At 37.8% G+C, this 6,150-nt stretch overlaps 1 pseudogene; it reads left to right on the top strand.

Moving 5' to 3' along the window:
• The first annotated feature begins 4,939 nt into the window (after window positions 1-4,939).
• Window positions 4,940-5,870, top strand: LOC140504551 (vomeronasal type-1 receptor 4-like; annotated as a pseudogene).
• Window positions 5,871-6,150: the final 280 nt, after the last annotated feature.

The following is a 6,150-nucleotide window of genomic DNA, read 5'->3' as shown; positions in this document are numbered from 1 at the left end:
TTTCTCCCTTTCTCCTCCCAACATATTCCTCTCAGCCCTTAATTTTATTTTTTTACATATTCCTATTCAACTCACCCTGTGCCTTCTCTCTCTCTCTCTCTCTCTCTCTCTCTCTCTGTATATGTATATATGTATATATATATGTATATATATACATATATATATACATACATACTGAGAAAAGTTTCAAGAGTTACAAATATTATCTTTCCATGTAGGAATGCAAATAGTTCGCCTTTTGTAAGTCCATTATGATTTCTCTTTCCTGTTTACCTTTTCATTCTTCTCTTGATTCTTATTTTTGAAAGTAAAATTTTCTATTTAGCTCTTTTCATCAAGAATGTTTGAAAGTCCTCTCTTTCATTAAATGACCATTTCCCCTTGAAGTATTATACTCAGTTTTGCTGGGTAGGTGATTCTTAGTTTTAATCCTAGTTCCTTTGACTTCTGGAATATCATATTCCAAGCCCTTTGATCCCTTAATGCAGAAGCTGCTAGGTCTTGTGTTATCCTGTTTGTATTTCCACAATACTCAAATTGTTTCTGTCTGGCTACTTATAATATTTTGTCCTTGACATGGGAGCTCTGCAATTTGACTACAATATTGCTAGGAGTTTTTCTTTTCGGATCTCTTTCAGGAGGTGATTGGTGAATTCTCTCAATATTTGTTTTATCATCTGATTCCAGAATATCAGGGCAGTTTTCCTTGATAATTTCATGAAAGATGATGCCTAGGCTCTTTTTTCAATAATGATTTTCAGGTAGCCTCACAATTTTTAAATTGCCTCTCCTGGATCTATTTTCCAGGTCAGTTGTTTTTCCAACGAGATATTTCACATTGTCTTCTATTTTTTCATTGTTTTGGTTCTGTTTTGTAATTTCTTGGTTTCTTATAAAATCATTAGTTTTCATGTGTTCCATTCTAATTTTTAAAGAACAGTTTTCTTCAGTGAGCTTTTGAACCTCCTTTTCCATTTTGCCAATTCTGCTCTTTAAAGCATTCTTCTCTTCATTGAAGTTTGGGGCCTCTTTTGCCATTTGGGTTAGTCTATTTTTAAAGGTGTTATTTTTTCAGCATTTTTTGGGTCTCCTTTATCAAGGTGTTGACTCACTTCTCATGATTTTCTTGAATTGCTCTCATTTCTCTTCCCAAATTTTCCTCCACCTCTCTTACTTGATTTTCAAAATCCTTTTTGAACTCTTCCATGATCTGAGACTATTGCATATTTGTTTTGAAGGTTTTGGATGCAGAAACATTGACTTTTAGGTCTTCTTGTGATAGTATGCATTTTTTCTCCTCATCCAAAAGGATGGAAGAAAATATCTGCTCACCAACAAAGTAACCTTCTTTTGTCTTATTGTTTTTCCATTTTGGGGGCATTTTCCCAACCAGTACCTTGACTTTTCAGTTCTTTATAAAGAGGAGGGTATACTCTGGGAAACTGGAAGTTCTCAGTTCCTCCAAGGTGGCACAATCAAGGGAGAGGACTTTACTCCTTTCCTGGCCTGCACTTTGGCCTGGGAGCAGAATTTCCTCTCCAGCACCTCCACCAACTCCACCACTCCAGCCAGCGCTCTTCCTGACCCCAGGGCTGCCACTCAAAGGTGAGATCCAGATCAGCTGCTCAATTCCCCAAGAGACATTAGGTCAGGGCTCCAACAATGGATGCTGCCTCAGCACTGACTGCTGCTGCCTGGGGTTGTGGTTAGAACACTGTGTTTCCTTCTTACCCAAGTGAAAGAGCTTTCTCACTGACCTTTGAAACTGTCTTTGGTGTTTGTGATTTGAGGAAACTGGGACCCACAACTGCTGCCAGTGGCTCCTTGAAGCCTACTCCAGTGTTGTCCTTGTCACAGCATGGCCAAAGCTGGACTGCACACTGCACTCTGTGTGACAGACCTTTCCTGTCAGCTTTCCAGGCTGCCTTGGACTGGAAATCTTTCACCCTGTCTCTTTGTGGCTTCAACTGTTCTAGAATTTGTTTACAGTAATTTTTATAGGTATTTTATCGTCTTTAGAAGGATAGCTTCTTAAGGTATGTCCTTCTACTCCACCATCTTGGCTCTTTCAGGGTAAGTACTTTTAGAAGAAATGTTTTGAAAAGAAATATTTTGTGATTTTTTTTGAAGGTCTGCAAAATTTTCAAGATAATTCACTGTTGAATTAATGTAATGTGATATAAATTAGAAGAAATCTTGCTGTTTGTATCTTTATTTGTAGTTATTCCATGACCTAAGCAAGAATTAAATTAATGGTTGCATTTATCATATGTAAAAGTTTTGATTCCTGGAATATGTTATTCTTCCACAGTGAGAATAGTTAGGGAAGAACAAACAAACTTGTGAAACAAGAATACAAATCCATCAGTCTTTAAGGATAGCCATTAACCTCTGCTTTGTTTAATCTGGAATGGGATTCCAGTACGGGCAGTTATGTTAGCAAAAAGTAAAAATTCATGTGCTGTTTTTTCTTATGGTTAAAATATAAAGGAAAGCTGGATAACCTGAAGTATAGGATCAAGAGATATGGAAAGTTAAATAAAGGTCTGATTGAAAATACAGAAGGCAGACAAGAAAGTTTAGGAACAAATGAGGGTTATTGAAACCAGTCCTGTCCCTAGATGTTTTTTCTGAATACCTTCATGTCAGTTTCAGATGATTTAAGTATGTTTAGAGAGTTTGAGGAAGTATTTTTAGAAGACAGAAAAGTTGTGTCACTTATTTTAAAATTAATATCTTTTTCCTTACCTTCATTGGTCTACAGGTAAAGCCTTTGGCTTGCTTTTGACCAAAAGTAAGAAATGGCAACGACTTAATATCATTTTTTGGACTTTAATATCGACCAAAGCCTGAATTAAATAATCAGAAGAAGACCCTGAACCTAACACTCTCTTTGCTGTCTGAAGTAAACTCACCAAATACCTCTTCCTATGTCAAGAAGGCCATATGGGGCTGAGTTAACATGCTTTATGAGACCCTTAACCTGAGACACTATGTTGAATAATGGAACTTTTCTGCATCTTAATATTTTGTGGACATATACTGTGTTATGGCATGATACAGGCAAAAATCCACAGATATCTGGGTTCATAATTTCAATTGAAACCTCAAGTCTCTTATCTTATTGTATTTGCAATTTATTCAATTAAGAAAATTCCTTTCTCATGGTATAGTTAAACACATATAGAGACCATAAATCTGAGGGACACAGACATCCTTAGATTGTCGTAAACCGGATTTAAGCCTGGTAATTCTTCTATCAGGCAGTCAGAGGTTTCCTTCTGGCTTCAGGGCCGTGTAACTGTTAGCTTTAAGGGAACAAACAATATGTATTCAGCTTGTTTACCCTTTTTAACCAAACTTTCAGATCGACAGTACCTAGTATATACCAGGCACTGTGCTAAGAACTGTGTGTGTGTGTGTGTGTGTGTATACATATGTATATATATATATGTATATATATATGTATGCATAATATTTTTCCATCCTTATCATAATCTCAGCTGCATGCTATTTTTATCCCAAATTTCAATGTTGAGGAAACTGAAGCAAAGACACATTTCTCTAATAAATAGTGATTTAGAGCATTTTGTATGTGACCCTTAACGGCTTTGATTTCTTCTTAAGAAAATTGCCATTCCTATCATTTCACCAAAAATTAGGGAATAGTTAATATTTTTATAAATCTGTCTTAGTTCCCTGTATATTTAAGAAATGAGACTTTCATCAGGGAAGCTTGCAGTGAAATTTTTCTCAGTTTCCTATTTTCCTTCTCATTTTGACTATATTAGTTGTTTGTCAAAACATTTTTATTTCATGTAATCAAGCATCCCTTTTAACTAATGTGATCTTCTTGATCTCTTGTTTGGTCATAAATGCTTCCCTTATCCATAGATCTCACAAGTACATTTCCCCATTCTGCTCTGACTTAGTTATATCACTTTTAATGTCTAAATCATGTAGCCATTTTGAAATATCTTGGTATATGATGTGAAGTGTTTATCTTTGCCTAGCTGCTGTCAGACGATTTTCTGTTTTTCCCAGCAATTTTTTGTTAAATGATGAATTCTTACCCCAAAGGTTCCATCTTTTGATTTACCAAATACTATGTTATTATAATCATTGACCAGTGTGTATTGTGTACATATATGAACTACTTGAGATGGACCCGAGGTAGAATCTTCCAAGTTTGTATTGGTCTGATCAGCCTCAGTAGCATATATTGTACCTGGACTCGAACCAGTGATATGATTTTGGTCCTCTTTGAGAATGAAGGACAACAAACCAACCCTTGCAGCCACGGGGAAACTGAGGCCTCCAGGTTGAACCATTGTGTTCTGATCTAGTCTACTGATCCTGCATTCTATTTCTTAACCAGTATTAGATTGTTTTTGACACTTATACTTTGTAATATAGTTTGAAATTTGGTGTTGCTAGACTGACTTCCTTTAAATTTTTCCACAGTGCCCCCTTTGGCAAGTACAAAGCTTTGACTCAGAATTCTCTCCATCAATTAAGAATTCAGTCTCCTTCCAGAAATATGGAATCATCCAAAAGGCCCCAGCTTTGATTGGAAGCCCAGTTGTACATCATTTCATAAGTAAGAGTCGCTGTAGCAAATGGATTATCGTTGAAGTCCATGAATGATATTTGGGGAGAGGATAATGGGACACATGCCTGTAAATGTACATGTTCTTTCAACTGTGTGATTGAGAAGAGGCTGCTTCTTTGAATGCTTGTGTGTGTGCATGAGGATGTGGTATGTACTCCCCTAGGAGATCTGTAGGTACTACTGAGTCATAAATTTTCCTCACCACTCTAGCAGTTGGATTATGGGACAGAATTTTACTGACAAAGAAAGGTTCTTGAATATTCTTCGTTCTTTTCTCCCAAGGTTATCTCTGACTATACCTACATTTATCCACAACGTTCCAGGAGCATGTATCTACATAACACTGTCCTGGGAATTATCTTCCTTTTTCAGATTGTAGTTGGGGTCCTAGGGAACTCCATCATCCTCTGGTTTTATATCTTCACTTTGTTCAGGAGCCGCAGGTGGATACCCATGGACTCCATTCTCACACAACTTACTTTGACCAACACCATAGTACTTCTGTCCCAGGGATGCCCATTATTAATATCATATTTCAAGACTGCTTTTTTGCTGGGAATCACAGCATGTAAAATTATATTTTATCTTCACCGAGTCAGTCGGGGCCTTTCCATATGTACCACCTGTCTTCTGAGCACCTTTCAGGCAGTCACCATCAGTCCCAACAACTCTAGGTTGGCCAAACTGAAAGTCACAGTTCTGAAGTTCACCCACCCCTCATGTCTCCTCTGTTGTGTAATCAACATGATCTTAGAAATAAATGTGCCAATATATATATATCAGGATCAAGAAGCAGAAACAGTACCCACACAAGTGGAATTAATCTTCTTAATTGCTATTGGGAAAAATAATTATGGAGATTGTCATTATGCCCTCCCTTAGAGACATCTTATGTGTAGGATGCATGGTCTGCAACAGTGGTTACATGGTGTTCCTCCTGCACAGACATCACCAGAGGGTCAAGCATATTCACAGCACCAGCCTTTCCTCAAAGACATGTCCAGAGACTGGGGCCACCCAAACTATCCTGTTGCTAGTAGGCAACTTTGTTTCTGCTTACTGTATCAGTTGTGGCTTTATATTGTATAAAGTCTTTGTGATTCATTCTGGTTCTTGGGTGATGATTGTGAATACATTTATTGCCTTGTGTTTTCCAACCATCAGTACCTTTTTGCTGATTCACAGAGGCATCCAAATCCCCAGTCCCTGCTGTGCTGCCTGGAGGAGGCCCAATACTTGTTCTCAGAACAGGTTATAGGGTTTTCAAGTAATCTCGATGGGTAGATCCCCTTAATGAATCTTTCGGGAAGAGGCACTGACTGACCTGACACTATCCATAGAAAATGAATCAAAATGGTCCTAGATCTTGGTTGTAGGAGACAGCAACCCTTTCTGCCCCTGAGTGTAAAGGACCTGAATGGAGGCTTGGGATCACTAGGCACACGTGCTTCCTGTTGCCTCTCTCAAACGGAAAATCTTCTATCAGCCCAGATTTCCCTTCTATCATCATAGCATGTTCCTCCTCCTGCAATCACCAA

This window comes from Notamacropus eugenii, chromosome 5, assembly GCF_028372415.1.
Source record: "Notamacropus eugenii isolate mMacEug1 chromosome 5, mMacEug1.pri_v2, whole genome shotgun sequence".
Classification (NCBI taxonomy): Eukaryota; Metazoa; Chordata; class Mammalia; order Diprotodontia; family Macropodidae; genus Notamacropus; species Notamacropus eugenii.
The sequence above is the reverse complement of the archived record's forward strand: the minus strand, read 5'-3'. Positions and strand labels throughout refer to the sequence as shown.